This window comes from Nuphar pumila, chromosome 3 (genome assembly GCF_984573655.1).
Source record: "Nuphar pumila chromosome 3, dmNupPumi1.hap1.1, whole genome shotgun sequence".
Classification (NCBI taxonomy): domain Eukaryota; kingdom Viridiplantae; phylum Streptophyta; class Magnoliopsida; order Nymphaeales; family Nymphaeaceae; genus Nuphar; species Nuphar pumila.
The window spans coordinates 39,050,807-39,069,086 of record NC_143251.1 but is presented as its reverse complement, the minus strand read 5'-3'; the positions used below and the strand labels follow the sequence as shown (position 1 = coordinate 39,069,086).

The window sequence follows — 18,280 nt, the reverse complement described above, 5'->3', positions numbered from 1 at the left end:
TCAATCTTATTTTAATTCATTTTAAAGAATGAGATATGCTTTTCAAAATCCAAATTTTAAATTCTTTAGATTCATTCATCATTTAGGATAGAATTGCATCATATTTTCAAAAATTCTTTTCAAAAACCCAAGTGATTTTGAACATCTTTCTTCAAATTTCTATTTCAAATTCCAATTCTATCTCAATTTCAAGATCCAATTTAACTCTGAAATCTATTTATATATTCAAAGTTCAAATTCTCAAATCAACTTTGAAATTCCAAATCCAAAGTTAAATCCAATTCCATCTCGGATCTCAGACTTCAGATCCAATTCCATTTTAGGATCCAGAATTCAACTTCCACTTTGGATTTCAGATTTCAGATCCAAATCCATTTTAGGATCCAGAATCCAATTCCACTTTGGATCTCAGACTTCAGATCCAAATTCCATTTTAGGATCCAGAACCCAGTTCCACTTTGGATCTCAGACTTCAGATCCAATTCCATTTTAGGATCCAGAATTCAATTTCCACTTTTGGATCTCAGACTTCAGATCCAAATCCATCTTAGGATTCAGAACCCAATTTCACTTTGAATCTCAGATTTCAGATCCACATCCATTTTAGGATCCAAAATCTAGTTCCATATTGGATCTCAGGTCCAAACTCCATTTTAGGATCTAGAAATCCAATTCCCTCTCGGATCTTAGACTTCAGATCCGAAATCCCTTTAGGATCCGGAATTCAATTTTACCTTGGATCTCAGACTTTAGATCGTAATTCTATCTTGGATCCCAGATCTAGGATCCAACTCCACTCTAAATCCAGAATTCAATTTTGGATTTCAAATCTATCTTAGATCCAGACCTTGGATTCAAAAACCCATTCTCAATTCCAATTCTTCAAATCCAACTCCATTTCATTCTATATTTCAAAAACCAAGTTTATCTTGATTCCTAAAAATTTCAAAAGCCAAATCTATTTCTCAATCTTATTCGGATCTCTTAGAACTCATTTCTCATTTCCAACTTCAAAGTTAGAATTCAAAATATTTACCCAAGTTCTAAACTCTAAATTCAAAGTCCATTTATGACTTTGGAGTTTCCTTTCTTCTCTTTTTATCTCAAACTTCAAAATCATCTCTTTCAAAATCCAGATTTATTCTTTTCAAAACTCTGACTATTTTAAAAACTTAGAACTTTAAATCTCAAATTCTAAGTTAAAAAAACCATTTCTTCACTCTATTATCAGAATCATCTCAGAAATACTTGAAGATTTCCAAAATCATTTTTTGAAAGAGCATACATCCTTGCATTGCACAAACATGATTCTTTGTGCATTTAGACTTAGAATAAATTCTTAGATAATGTTTTAGTAAAGCAAAAGGCATGAATTCGACCCTTGGTTCGATTACCCCTGGTAAAGGCGCCAGGAACGGTCGAAACTCGTACCGACGAGTGAATCCCGTCTCCCAGTTTTCCTGCAAGTATTTCAAAAACGGAGGTGAGTTATTTTCTTAAATATCTTCAAAATTAAGGTCAAGTGAGACCCCGCAAAAGAATTCCTCTTCTCTCCTTTTCTTTTCTCTTCTCTCTTTCTTTCTTTCTTTTATTTTCTCGCTTCAAAAAAGGAGGAAATAGAGGTTGGAAAGGAAAAGAGAAGGAAGAGAGAGAATATACGAGAGGAAAAATTTTGTGATGATCACAGTGGGTCATGTACAGACAAAACATCATCTGTAGAAAAATGAGTTAGAAATTCACATAACCTGCATTTAAACTAATCAAGTATACAATTAGTTAAATGATATACCTATCGAAGCAACCCATAAAGATGAAGGTTGAGACTGGTTATCACTGGGTGATTGACCACTGTAACCTCCATAAACCATATTCTAACAAATAAAAAATGTCATGCAATACATTCAAACATTGCAATACCTTCAAATCATTGCAATACATTTCAATACATTCAAATAATTTAAATCATTCACATCAAATATTGCAATACATTCAAATCATTCAAACATGTTACAATACATTCAAATCATAACTCTATACGTGTCGAAGATACATAATCAAAGAATAAAAAATGTCATGCAATACTTTAAAATATTGCAATACCTTCACATCATTGCAATACATTTCAATACATTCAAATAATTTAAATCATTCACATCAAATATTGCAATACATTCAAATCATTCAAATCATTCAAACATGTTACAATACATTCAAATCATAACTCTATACGTATCGAAGATACATAATCAAAGAATAAAAAATGTCATGCAATATATTCAAACATTGCAATACCTTCAAATCATTGCAATACATTTCAATATATTCAAATAATTCAAATCATTCACATCAAATATTGCAATACATTCAAATACATTATAATACATTCAAATCATAACTCTATACGTATCGAAGATACATAATCAAATAATAAAAAACATCATGCAATACATTGCAATACATTCAAATCATTGAAGTCATTGCAATACATTTCAATACATTCAAATCATTCACATCAAATAGAGGTTTGTATTACAAGATTTATTTTACTAGCTCGAGAATTCTTCCTCATCACTTGTTTGACTTTCATATTTTTCTTCTTCCTCCTCCTCCTCTTCTTCATCTTCTTCTTCTTCTTCATTGGCCGCCCATCCACTTGGTATATCATTTAGATCACATTCTTCCATGAATGTTTCATCGACCAATGAAGATATGACATGCATATCATGCACGACTTCGTGACCATAAGAGAAGTCATACATATCATCTGATTGATAGTAATTACTCTCTTCAGTTAATTTGTCTTCCTGTAACTGATCATACTCGGGGTATAGTTTGGACTTCACCTTGCAAACTGCCCACCATTCATTTGTAACTGATCATACTCGAGGTATAGTTTGGACTTCTTTGTACTCAGATATGAAGTATAGTAAGCTTGTTGAGCTTGCGAGGCTAATATGAATGGTTCATATGTTTCAAACCTTGATTTATGATTCACCTCTACAATGCCTGAGGCTTTGTCGACTCTTGTTGCAGTGGGATCAAATCAATGACACTTGAATAAAGTTACCCTATTATTTATGCCTAAGTAAGTCAACTCCATTATTTCTTTTATAACATCATAGTAGTCATTTTCATTTTCACTGTAGCTGCTACCCTTGACACACACGCCACTATTCATCGTTGACTTGTTTATACCGTAGTCTTTTGTATGGAATCGATAATCATTTACGATGTACCCATTGTAACATTGCACAACTTTGGTCAGACCATTTTGTAAATCACATATTCCTTGATCTTTAACATCACCATGGCGGACCTACAAATATAAACAATGACTGTGATCATGACCAATTAGGTAACTTATTATTGTTTACATGGAGACAATGTATGTCATCGTCCTTACCAACTCTTTCAACAATGACTCAAACTTATTTTCACGTTCTTTTTGTACTTCTGCATTAGTGAGATATGAAAGTTCTCTTCACAACTTCAGATCAAATCGTCTGCACTTATTAAATACTTATATTACTGAACCATGTATGCACATATAGAACATAAAAGGATATAGATTTGTGTTGCGTCTACATATACTTACTCGATGTATGGGTCGATCACTGAGCAATTAAAAAGGATATAGATTTATGTTGCATCTTGCTCTCGATCTTCCAAGAGCCTTGACCGACAACTGCCAAAGACATGCCCAAGTGATTGAAATATCGACAGTTTATCAACTACAGTAAATTGTTCTCCATCATTGTTACGAGGTGGGCATGTGTAACGTGTTGGAAAGTGAGATTCAAAGTACATAGATGAGAAATTTGAAATTTCTTCTAAAGTGTATGCCTTACAAACAAAGCCCTCTACTCTTGCTCTATTCTGAACCTTTTTTTGAGGTCAAACATGCATCTGTCAAAAATATACATCTCAGATTACAATAAATTTTTCAATAGCATTGAAGAAAAACATATAAGAAAACATATACCTTTTAAATGGGTACATCTACTGATATTGCACAGGACCAACCCTTAGTTCATATGGCAAATGTATGATCAAATATTTCATAACATCGAAAAATGCTGGCAAAAATATCTTTTCTAGTTGACAAATAGTAGTGACGACAGAATCCTCGAGATTCTTTACCTCATATACTACGACTTTCGATGCGCACAATGTCCTAAAAATCTACTCAAATCGGATAATACCCCCCATATAGGTTTATCCAACATATTATGGAATGCTAGGGGTATCAACCATTGCATAAAGACATGACAATCATGGCTCTTCAACCCATATAATTGTCCATCATCTATCTTCACAGCCAGAGCAATGTTAGAGACGTATCCATCTGAAAATCTCAACTGTCCCAACCATTGATATACCTGCTTTATTTGATCTGGTCCAAGCACGTACCTTGTCTTTGGTTTCAGTACTTTGCCATTGTACTCTTTGAGTTTCAATTCTGGTCTTTTACATATTACTTTTAAATCTATACGGGCCTTCGGATTATCCTTCATTTTTCCTTTCACATTTATTACTGTATTGAACACATTATCAAACACATTTTTTTTCACATGCATCACATCCAAATTATGTCATATCAATAAGGTCGGCCAATATGGTAGTTCCTAAAATATAGATTTCTTTGTCCAATTATGATCCTTCCCAAATCCAAGGAAGGGCGTCGGGCTACGGGCATCTGTCAGTCCATATAGAAAGTATATCAATCTTCTTAAAATCTCTATGCCAGACAATCTTGTGGGTGAACCTTCCACTTCAGCTGTGCCTGATTGAAACACATTCCTTTATCGTCGAAATGAATGGTCGCTAGGTAGAAATCGATGGTGACACTCAAACCAGCACGGCTTCTTTCCATGCGTCAATCTAAAAGATTTTGTATCCTCCATGCAGTACAGACACGCCAACCTCTCATGTGTGCTCCAACCAGATAACATACCATATGCAGGAAAGTCACTGATTGTCCATAGAACAACAACCTTCATATTGGAATTTTGTTTTTTATGGGCATCGTACGTGAGAACACCGTCATTGTACAATACTTTTAGTTCATCAATCAATGGCCTTAAATATAATTCAAGATTTTGGTCCGGAGAGGTCTGACCAGGGATCAATAGAGACAAGAAAAGATTTTGACGCTTCATACACAAGCTTGGAGGAAGGTTGTATGGAGTTATAAATACTGGCCAACACGAGTATGGAGTTGATCTACCCCCAAATGAATTAAATTCATCTGTATATAAACCGAGCCTAATATTTCTCACTTCCATTGCGAAGGTCTGATGAGTACGATCAAAGTGCTTCCAAGCTTCCGTGTCAGCAGAATGCGTGATCTTGTCTTCATCATGTCGAACTTTATTTATATGTCATCTCATGTGTTTAGTTGTCCTCGAAGACATATACAATCGTTGCAATCTAGGGGTGAGAGGGAAGTAGCAGAGCGACTTGTATGACACTTCTTTTGACCTCGTGCTACCATTGCCTCTTGTCTTTGGCTTGAACCGAGGATGCCCACATGACGGGCATGATCTGTTATTTTTCTGATCTTTGAAATACAACATGCAGTGATTTGGACAAGCATCTATCTTTTGATACCACATACCTAGAGCATTGACCATAACCTTCGCACAATAGAAATTTTGTGGCAATTTCTCATCTTTGGGCAACATACTCTTCACAATAGAGCACAAATGGTCAAAACATGATTGATTCAAATTAAACTCGGACTTCAAATTCAGTAGTTGAAGAATTGTACACAAGATAGTGTGACTCTCGCAACCATTCCAAAGTTACTCATCAGCATCTCTAAGTAAATCATAAAATCTATTAGCTGCATCGTTTGGTGCTTCTTCCTCTACCCTGGTTGTTACATCACTAGGATCCATAGCAGAACCTAGTTCTGGTTCTGCGACATAAAATATCAAATCCATATATGGATTATCGTACACCACATCCACTCATGCATCAAAATTATTCCTAAATTCTTCACCATGAAACGTCTAATTCTGATAATCACTCATAAAACCCTTCTTGTATAGGTGATGTCTAACGCCATGAGGTTCTACAAATCGATCGTTCTTACAAATCTTGCAGGGACACCTAATTTGACCTGTGGGATCCACTGTACTGATACTTGCCATTGCAAATTTAATAAAACTTTCAACACCATCAATATATTCAAGCGATACCTCATTGTCAACTATTCTACGGTACATACATTCACGGTTTGCAGTCATTTTGTCATATGATATTACAAATATTATCCTAACCAGTTAAAAGAGAATCATCATAATGTTATGATGAAGAAAATATCAAATTTATCATGCATTCATGGTAGATGTAATGATTTGATATATATCACACACACACACACACACACACACATATATATATATATATATATATATATATATATATAATGTCATACAATCAAAAGAACTATGATGCATGCATTGATAACTTAATATTTTCATGTGCAAACTATTCATAATACAATACATTCGTTTGAAGCATGTTTTCATGATATAATTTCGCATGGAAGTCATAATTAAATTCAAAGTAACTTTATGCAAGCATGAATACAATCACATCAAACATTGCAATACATTCAAATAATTTATATCAAAACAATGTCAAATATATACGTGCAACAAACACATTCTAATATCTCATTAACTACTATCATGACTAGCATGAAATCTGAACTTTAAAAATAAGAACACTTCTATTTTCATACATTAAAATCATTCTCGACATGATCTTCGAACTCCATCAAAGCAATCCTAGATATCTACAACTAAGTGAGTGTGTGAACAGAAAAGTGTTGCATCCAAGAAATTAAATAACCTGTGATGCACATGCATCACTTACTCACTACGGGTATTTACCCGATTTGCATTGCTTTTGTCACTTACTACGGGTCGCGGGGCACAAGCGGGATCCGTTGAGAAATCTGCAAGAGACACTGTGTTAAAATGAAGTTTATTACTCGATAACAAGGAGGGTGACGCCCCCTGTCAGAAACGAGCCCGGATAGAGAGACACAACCCTCTGGTAAAAGCGAGACAGACAGGGGCACTGCCCCTACCGACAGGGAGGTCTTGCCCCCTCCCGTATCAATCATGAGGCAGGGGGTTCTCGTCCCCTGCCGAGGCAAAATTTCTCGGTAGGGGGATCCGCCCCCTGTCAGGCAAGGGGATTCACCCCCGGCCGGGCAAAAAAGACAAGGGGTAGGGAGGCTTCGCCCCCTGTTGAAATTATCGAGGAGAGGGGGGCGAAGCCACCCCCTGCCAGGAAAAATAAAAGGGCAGGGGGCTTCTCCCCCTGCCGATCATTCTCCAACAACGGGCAGGGGAGGCCCTGTCAGCAAAGTCAAGAGGACACGGGGGGGCTGTCGGCAAAGTCAAGAGGACAGGGGGGCCCTGTTGGCATTTAAAAGGACAGGGGCGAAGCCCCCTGCCATGCCGGAAAAAAAGAGCCTATGTCCTACTGAAGAGATCAAGGGCAAGGGGAGGGCCTGGCAGAGACGATCGGGGCCTCTGCCAGCCCCCGGCGACTACATAGGGGTGGGGAGGGCCCGACAGAGGCTGTCGGGCCTCTGCTAGCTCTCCGGCAACCGTAGGGGGAAGGGGGCAGCTACACCATAGGGGAAAGGGGAATGGTTACCTGCGGACGGGGCTCGCCGGAAAATCCAAAGGAGGAGCAACGAGAGAGAGAACGGGATGAGAAAGAGAGGTCGATGAGCGCCAGTCGGGCGAGAGGGCCAACGGAGGTCGACAGACGCCAGTCGGGCAGGCGATGGGAGGTCACCAGTTGGGCGGGTGACGGGAGGTCGCCTGGCAGCGGGCGATGGCAGGACGACAGGAACGGAGGTCGATGGGCATCGATCGGGCGGGCGATGGGAGGTTGCATGGCGGCAAGCAGGCGATGGCAGAACGGCGGGCGACGGGAGGCAGACGGGCGGCGGTTGGGCGATTGACGAAACAGAAAGAGAAAAGGGGCTCATATTAGAGATTTGTGGAAAATTTAGTGACGGATTAGCGACGAAAATATTTCATCGCAAACGCCATCGCAAATATGCGACGGAGTAGCGATAGAAAATTTCTGATGCTGAGTTGTCGCGAAGTTACAACAGAATTTGAGACGAAATTTTGCCGTCGCTAATTCGCGATGGATTCCCGGCGGAATTTTGTCCGTCGCTAAGTCCGCAAATAATTCGAATGTTAGCAACGGATAGTTTTCTCTAACTAATCCATTGCAAATTGGCGACAAAAAAAATTCGTCGCCAATTTCCATTGGTAATTAGAGTTTTTCTTGGAGTGTACCCTATCAAATGCGCCAAATGCACTATTTAACTAAGTTAAGAACAACAACCCAGGCATCCAGAAGAACCCAACAATTAATTCTGAAAAAAACCGAAACACATCTTTTTTAAATATTTAAAACGTGAATGCGATGTGTTTGATGGTCCAGCGTATGAAAATAAATAATTGAAACAGCTCTTATGGCTGCTCTAAATTCGATGGTGACATCAGATCATTTTTAACTTTTGTGAAACCTACTTGTTAGGTTACTTCTAAACCTTCCATTGCAGTTATTTTCCTTCCTGCACTGCCTTTTGTCCTTTAAATTTTGATATCACACCGCATGCATTTCAACAAAGGCTTGGGAGTTTAATCTTTAAACGAGTGTTGGTGATGGCTACTACTATATTTTTACTCTAGTAGGCTCATCCCAACTGCATGCAGCTAAACATACAGTTGGTCCCTTCCTTCCATCTATTTAAGCACCACCTCTCAACACCAACGCCAAACATCACTAAGTCCATTTGAGTGTCAGTTCAATGCGATCATGGCTTCCCTATGGAGGTTGACCCTTTCTGCTCTTCTTGGGATTTTCTGCTTCCATGGCTTCTGCTACTCTGAGATGCGTAACGATCTTTTCCCTCTTGGTCTTCTCATGCTTCCTTTCTCCTTAGCGTTTCTCTTTCTTGTAGAAATAGAACCCTATGATCCAGCATTATATATATAGAGAGAGATGGGAACATGCTAAGGGCGAAATGGAACATGTTATTGGATTTTCAGTGTTTTTTAGAATTTTTGACCCCACAAATGTAATCTATACGCTTGTTTTTATAGAAATCAATTCTTGGAGCATTTGATTCTGATGCATGGATAAGTTTTTATAAGGTTTCAAAAATCAACATCCTAAATTTTTTATAAATTTTGTAGGCATCAAATATTATTCTCTCCATCCAAAATGCATGATCCAAATGTTGATTTCTAGTAAATTATTCATGTTGAATGCATCTATGAGGTTGCACTTGTGAAAAAAACACTAGAATATTATGTTTCATTTAGCATGGTGTTTATTTAGAATAGTATGTTTTCTTGTTCTGCCTTGTTAGGCTTCTTTAAAAATCATAGTGTTTGGTAATTTTTCTCACATCTAATACCATAGATGTGATCTATAGGTTTTTGTTTAGTGGGAACCAGCTTGTGGATCACCGAAATCTGACCTGTATACAGGTTTTTACAGTGATTCAAAATCAATGGCTATGAAAGCATCAATTTTTTTTGGCTTATAAAAATACATTTTTTCATTGAGAAAACATGAACCAAGAGTCGATTCCCACTAAATCTAGCATGCTAAACACATCTAAGGGTTGAAAACTATCATAAAACACTTCAAACTATGGGGCCTAATGTGGCCGAGCGAGAAAATAAAGCCTAATATGTTCCGTCTCTCTCTCTCCCTATATATATATATATATATATATATATATATATATATATATATATATAGAGAGAGAGAGAGAGAGAGAGAGAGAGAGAGAGAGAGAGAGTAATGCATTACTTAGGCCTCCTTTTTTGTTAGGTCTCGGTAGGCCCTTTCAAAAATCATAGTTTTAAGTACTTTTTCTCACATCTAACACCGTCGATGTGATCTATACATTTTGTTTAGTGAGAACCGACTTTTGGATTGCCAAAATCTGACTTGTATACAGGTTTTTTTCAGTGATCTAAAATCAATGGTTATGAAGGTACCAATTTTTTTCGGCTCATAAAAATATGCTTTTTCATTGAACAAACATGATCCAAGAATCGATTTCCACTAAATCGAGCATGTTAAACACATCTAACGGTTCAGATCTATCATAAAACACTTAAAACCTATGTTGCAGAACGAGAAATGGAGCCTTTTATATATATATATATATATATATATATATGTATATATATATATATATATATATATATATATATATATATATATATATATATAATGACAGTAGCTGTCTACCCTACAACCAGCAAACAGCCAATGGATGTGCACGTGACATTCATGTGTTCACAAAGTGTAGCAAAATGAGTCTCTAACAGCGGTCAGTGACTACTAAAGACCCAAAAAACGTCAAGAAAAATAAAGAAAGAAAGAAAGAAAACAAGCAGATAAACACGCAATGCACACATAGCACGTCCAGCCGCCTCTTGACTGGGTGGGGGTTATGTTGTAGCTGCCTACATTCCAAAACATGCGTTGTCCACATACTAAATGTCACTCATAAGGCTTTTAGCGGCAATCATGAACACAACTGAAGGCTGGGTTTTAACAGTGGTTTAAAGGGTGTTTGAGCGGGCACACATGTCGCCCAAATTCACTGTTAGCGGGTCTATTCTTTTTCTTATATATATGTATATATATATATATATATATATAGAGAGAGAGAGAGAGAGAGAGAGAGAGAGTTGGGTAGGTGTTTAATGAAATATGCTTAATGATCCGTGCTTAATAGGTTTTTTTGCTCTTCCTGTGTTTTTTTTGCAGTTTTATCCCCATAAATGTGTTGGGCATGGTCGATTTACGATGAATCCATACCAAGATCGTGTTTTCGATGAAAAACATGATATTTCGATCCTAAAAAATTTAGGAAGATTTTGGACCATTGATTTTTTGAACCTTATAAAAACTCATCGATATATGTGTCAGAATCGAACAATTCAAGAACTGATCCCCATAAAATCAAGTACATAAGGATCACACCGTGCAATATTTCATTAGTCTCTCTCTCTCTCTCTCTCTCTCTCTCTCTCTCTCTCTCTCTCTCTCTCTATATATATATATATATATATATATATATATATATATATATATATATATATATATATATATATATTCCTTTCTTCTAACATGAAAGCTTTTCTCAAAAACTTGCAGCTCCCAACTACACATTTGTGCATGAGGCCACATCTGCACCAACAATCTCCTACTATGACTACATAATTGTGGGTGGGGGAACAGCAGGGTGCCCCTTGGCAGCTACCCTCTCTCAGAGGTTCAAGGTGTTACTGCTAGAAAGAGGAGGCTCCCCATATGGCAACCCCAACATAACCAACATTGGATCCTGACACCCTCGCTGACATCTGAAGATGGGGTCATAAACTCCAGAGCCAGGGTCTTGGGAGGGGGCAGCTGCTTGAACGCTGGGTTCTACACCAGGGCTAGCACAGACTATGTCAGAGGTGCTGGCTTGGATGGAGCCCTAGTCAACCAATCTTATGAATGGGTAGAGAGGGTTGTGGCCTTTGAGCCTCCCTTGCTTCAATGGCAATCTGCAGTGAGGGATGGACTCGTGGAGGCTGGGGTGTTGCCCTACAAAGGGTTCACCTTTGATCATATCTATGGCACCAAAGTGGGTGGGACCATCTTTGACAGGGAGGGCTACAGGCACACTGCTGCCAACTTGCTTGAGTATGCCAACCCTAATGGCCTCACTGTGTTTCTTCATGCAACTGTTGGACGTATCTTATTCAGAACAAAAGGTAATGTACTTCATTTTAATTTTCTTGGTTTTTATGAATGAAAACATATGAAAATATCACGATATTAGCCCATCTAAAAGAAAAAATATTACAATTTTTTTCATAAGTTTAAACGGTCAAAATTTTGTTGTGATGGTTCTTTTTTCAAAAACAAAATATCATGATTTTATAGTGATATTTGCATTTTTGTCAGCTATATCTCAAGAAAAAACTGCAGTTTATTTTGATATATTTTAGAAGTTTATCTCTTTTTACGTATATCTCTTTTTAGCTTTTTCTTTTTTGTTATTTATTTTCGCCGATCAAGGGTCAAAATTTTCAATTTCTCACTAATTTTTGACCGACCATTTAAATCTTCTGTTGAGCCTCACAGTGTCAGTCTGTACCTCAAAGATGGAGGGTAGTCAAGTGCAGAGGCACACTCAAAGTGTACAATGTGATTGCACCTGCCCTCATTGGCCGGCTGCATATGCATTATTGAAATATCCAAAAATATAAATTTAATTATTATTTTTATGGACTGTTCAATAGATAATTCTGTTTTCAGAGAAAGCCCATCATCCCATCGCGACACCTAGTAATTGTCTCCCTTCATTAAGAGGTAAGCAGATCCAGTGATCAGCATCAAACATTTATAACCAAGGAGTGCCACTTATCGCCTGAGGGTCACGACTCCCATACCTTCCTCCCCATACTGAAAAGGGTCGAACACCTATATTTAAAAGGGCATACGTGTTCGGCCTGATCATCCTCCCCCCCCCCCCCCCCCCCGGCCTGATCATACAACCATGCCTCCCCCCCCCCCCCCCCCCCCCAATATTTAAAAGGGCATAGGTGTTCGGCCTGATCATACAACCATGTCTCCTTTTCAGATAGTGACTATAATGATATATCTATAATACAGGTATAACACATATATAATATGCATTTTATGTATATAATATATATATATATATATATATATATATATATATGTATATATATATATATATATATATATATATATATATATATATATATATATATATATGTAAAAGGAGTCGAGCTTGATATTAGTATTGGGCTTATTTACCTAAATGAGTTGGCTCATAGCTCGGCTCACTGTGCTCAATTTTCGAGCCAAGCCTAATGACGAGCTGCTTGACTTGTTTCTCAGCCCTTGATGTTTAAGTGCTAACAAGATAATCTTTTCTTAATCGTAGGAAAGGAAAAGCCCATGGCCCTTGGTGTGGTGTTTAGAGATTCAAATGGCGCTGTGCACCATGCTTATCTTAATAATGGGACCCAAAATGAGATCATATTGTCTGCAGGAGCCATTGGCAGCCCTCAGTTGTTGATGCTTAGTGGCATTGGACCTACACAGAGTCTCAAGACATTAGGAATCACAGTGCTGGTTGATCAACCCTTGGTGGGTCAGGGAATGTCTGATAATCCCATGAACGCCATTTTTGTGCCGTCACCGTTGCCGGTGGAGGTCTCCCTGATTCAGGTGGTCGGCATTACTCGCTTCGGAAGCTACATTGAAGCTGCTAGTGGTTCCAATTTTGCTGGTGCCATCGCTCCAGGGACTCCAATACCAAGAAGAGACTTTGGCATGTTCTCGCCTCAGGTACTAGAAAGGAACATTTCGAGAGGAAGGATAAGACAAAATGTGATTGCACACTTTTGGTGTGCTGCTGCACCTGATCACCCTCCATCTGCTGATACCCTACAGCTGACAGTATCCCAAAAATTTGTGGGAAGATGGTGGATGATCAGTGCAGCAGCACACCAACAGTGTGCAATCACTTTGCACCTGATCTGCTCTAACCATTTCAAAGGGTTTCCCTATGTTAGAAATAACAGCTTGCCTACAAAAAAAAAAAGTAAACTCAGGTTCCTTGCAGCATATGCATTAATGAGGGTACTCAAGACAACAACCTCTCTCAGTTTCTTGAGGATTAAGCACTGCAGTATTTTTTAAGTAATTTTTTGACTTATGAAATTTTGGTACATTATGGGACTCTTTTTTGTGGATGAACATAAAGGCACACGAAAACTTCAAACCAGATCCAGCGTTTGGGGCTGAACACTTTGCTCCACTTAAGGGGCACCACGTAGTGGCTGCCTCCTTATTAAAAAGGGGGCCCTACAACACTGGAACATACCTTCATAAGCTTGGTGCACTCCCCCCCCCCCCTCTCTCTCTCCATATATATATATATATATATATATATATATATATATATATATATATATATAAAATGTTATTTTAGCTTTAAATTAATTATATTAACATTATCAACGTTTAACTGATTAAAGGTTTTTTTAAAAGTAACTTTAAAAATCCATAGTTACTTTTAATAATACAGTGAGTTTTTTGTTTTACAAAAAATCAAAAAGTCAAACACATCTATCATAAAATGATATATTTTAATAATTTGAATTTCAAGAGTTGGAGCGCCTTTTAGACCTCAAAAAGTAATAATATACTTTACAAAATGGCATTGGTTTTAAAGGTCGTTTGTTCATTTCAAATAACTAAACATAGCCAAAGTTAGTATATATATAAGAAAAACATTTAGTATTAATAAAGGTAAGGAACTAATTTGATAAAAATCACAGGTGCAAGTTTTATTGATTCAATCTAACCACATTGTGTTCAACATGGTTTGTTTGCTAAGCCTTGGATCATGTTTCACATTGTAGGCCATTGATTTTTTAACCACTTTAAAGCCTATTTATGTGTCATAATCACATGATTCAAAACAAGTTTCCTACTAAACAATCCATGTAGATCACATCTGCAACATTTGATCTACAAAAAATTGGAATTTTTTATGAAAATGTGATTTCTACTCTTTAATTCCTTACCTTCATTAGTAGCTAATATATATATATATATATATATATATATATATATATATATATATATATATATATATATATATAAGTTAAGATTTGCTACTGTTGTTTGTATTTGCAAACAACCTAGCAAATGGGGTGGAACCCCCTTGTTTAGTTTTTTTTTCTCTCACATCTAACACCATAGATGTGATTTCTTGTTTAGTGAGAATGGGTTTTTTGCATTGCCGAAATCTAACATGTATACAGGTTTTTACTGTGATCCAAAAATCAATGAAGGCATCGATTTTTCTCAACTCATAAACACATATTTTTTCATATAAAAAACATTACCTAAGAGTCAATTCCTACTAAATTGAGGATGTTGAACACATCTATGAGGTTAGATTGTTTGAAAATAACTCACATCACGAGATTCAAACGAGATTGTAGGTACAATTGATTGTACCAAATATTATATTTATATATAGAGTAGGATGTATCATCAGACGCACAAAGTGTTTGATGATATCGGACCATTTTGTGTCATTGATCGTGTGTGCGATCAGAGGCCCAAAAAAAATGTGCAAAAATGCACTTTTGGTTCAAAACCGTCGCTAGAAGCGCATTTAAAAAAAAGGATCCGCAGCGCAAGGTTGTGCGTCCGACTTTTGTCTTACAAAAGGTGGTCCGATGATACCCCTTTTGTGTGTGTATATATATATAATCACTAGAATATGAGAACTGAAAATATGAAAACTAATGTATGAACTGCGATTTTTTAGAATTTTTTGTTCTTTTCTCTTGAATCTAACCGCACATATCAAGATGTGATATGCATGCTTGGTTTTATAAGAACTCGCTCTTGAATCGTATGATTTTGATGCATAAACCAGATTTTCTTAGAGTCCTGATCAGGTGCAATCACATGGCACAAAATTTGTGCATTAAGCACCTGATCGCCCTCCATCGGGCCTTGGGCCCTACAGCTGACAGCCCTGTCCCCAAATTGGAGGGTGATCAGGTGCTTAATGCACAAATATTTGTGCAATCATATTGCACCTGATCTTTTTACGATTTTTTTAAGGCTTTAAAATCAATGGCCCATAATCTTCATAAATGTTCAAGCATTCAAAAATCACAATTTTCGTAAAAAAATACACTATCCAATAGTTGATTTCTAGCAAATTCACCATGCCAAGCACATCCACGTGGTTGAATTTGCAAAAAAGTGTTGGAAATGCCCATATTTATAGTTCTCACATTCTAGTGACTATATATATATATATATATATATATATATATATATATATATATATATATATATATATATATATATATATATATATATATATATTGCAACTCTTTGTGAGATGTGTGCAGTTTAAGTTGAACTATGCTTCTTGTCTTTCACCGCCATGCATCGAGGTAAGCGATACAGTTTTGGGCTTGCAGACAGGGCAATTGGGCACGGTCCCACCTAAACAAAGAACACCTGAAGCCATAGCGAAGGCTGTGGAAGCCATGAACAGCTTGCAGGACAGTGCCTTCATGGGTGGCTTCCTTGTTGAAAAGATCCTAGGCCCTCTATCCACAGGACACCTTGAGCTAAGAGATAGAAGCCCAGATAGCAACCCAAGGGTGACCTTCAACTATTTCAAGGAGTCTGAGGATTTGAGGAGATGTGTGGATGGTTTGAACACCATAACCAGGGTTGTAGAGTCTAAGGCTTTTTCCAAATTTAGAGACCCATCTATCAGTGTAGGGAAGCTGATAAACTTCACTGTGAATTTCCCTGTCAACCTTATACCCAAGCATGCTAATGACTCAACATCCATGGAGCAGTTTTGTAAGGACACTGTGATGACCATCTGGCATTACCATGGAGGGTGCCAAGTTGGTAGGGTTGTTGACCATGATTACAAGGTTCTTGGGGTTGATTCTCTCAGGGTGATTGATGGCTCTACCTTCAATTTCTCTCCTGGTACCAATCCTCAGGCCACTGTTATGATGCTTGGAAGGTAAATCATCTCTCTCTCTCTCTCTCTCTCTCTCTCTCTATATATATATATATATATATATATAGTCATTAGAATATGAGAACTAGAATATGAAAACTAAAAATATGAGCATTTTCAACACTTTTTTTGCAAATCCAATCTTGTGGATGTTCTTGGCACGGTGAATTTGCTAGGAATTAATCATTGTATCATGTATTTTCGATGAAAAAAATGTGATTTTTGAATGCTTGAATATTTATGAAGATTATGAGCTATTGATTTTAAAGCCTTAAAAAATCTTGTTTACATCAAAATCGGACAATTCAAGAGTAGGTTCTTATAAAACCAAGCATGTAGATAATATCTGTATGGTTAGTTTCAAGAGAAAAGAACAAAAAGTCCATGAAAATCACGGTTCACACATTAGTTTTCATATTTCCAGTTCTCATATCCAGTGATTATATATATATATATATATATATATATATATATATATATATATATATATATATATATATATATATATCAGATTTAGGTCGAACATGATCTATACCAGATCCAACTAATCGTTTGTGGGCTAAATGGATTATGGTTTGGTTTCAGATTCATATAGTAAAAAGTTCATACCAGATCCGGGTTTCGACATGTAACCGGATTAGGTAGCAAAAATCAAAACCAATATGTGCATTCAAATATGGCTTTGGTTTACCAAATCCAACTAAATGGAGTCAGGTTCGATCAGATATTGGATAAAATCTGATCTATTGACATCCCAACCCCCCAGCCTCTCTCTCTCTCTCTCCCTTTGTGTGTGTGACATGTTTTCATTAATACAGGTACATGGGGGTGAAGATTGAGAGTGAAAGACTTGGTACTCATGGCATCAACTAGAAGTGAGCTTTATAATGGATTTATGTATTGATCCCTCCATCAAGAATAATTGAAGGGTGAACTTTGTTAATGCGAGCTTATATTCTCTTCTGATGGTTGTAATATTTGTATTGTATAGTAGTGCTTCTTTATATTATAAGCAAATATTGATGTGTTTGGTTTGTTTACTGCTCTTCCTAAATTGAAGAATTGATCAATTAAAGGATGAATAATTAGAACTTAATAAAAATTAAGGGCATGTTTGAATCCTTTTCTATGGAATGGGAGGCACTTATTATCAATCCGTGACTAGGGGTGCCAACAGGTCGGGTTTGGTTTGGACCCAGTGGAACCAGACCTAGATCTAATTTCAGATACTTGTACCAGGTCCGGTCCAAGGTCCAATCGGACCCACTATAAGAGAAACCATACTTGAATCCTTTAAGGATTACATGAAACAGGCCCAGACCATACCATGTAAAATAATATTTTTATCCCTTTTACATTGAAAATTTGTGGATTTTGGTTAAAACTCAGGTTGGGCCTGGGTATGGTATGTAATTTCACAAACCATACCAGGCTCCATATATTAATCGGACCCTTCGAATCCAAGGCGGATTGTAATCGGACCTTCTTATTTATCACCAAACCCTGACCCTATAGGGTTTGATAAGGGTCGGGTTGTTAATGCGATTTACAGAGAGAGAAAGTTCGAATATTTTTTTTAATTGGCAAGCTGGGGTTAGGCAG

General features: G+C 37.0%; 1 pseudogene across 1 annotated transcript; it reads left to right on the top strand.

Moving 5' to 3' along the window:
• Nucleotides 1-7,672: 7,672 nt before the first annotated feature.
• Nucleotides 7,673-17,718, top strand: LOC149842645 (protein HOTHEAD-like; annotated as a pseudogene). Its single transcript, XR_016430976.1, has 5 exons — nt 7,673-7,980; nt 11,213-11,842; nt 13,045-13,446; nt 16,116-16,681; nt 17,497-17,718. The product of XR_016430976.1 is annotated as a protein HOTHEAD-like (transcript).
• Nucleotides 17,719-18,280: the final 562 nt, after the last annotated feature.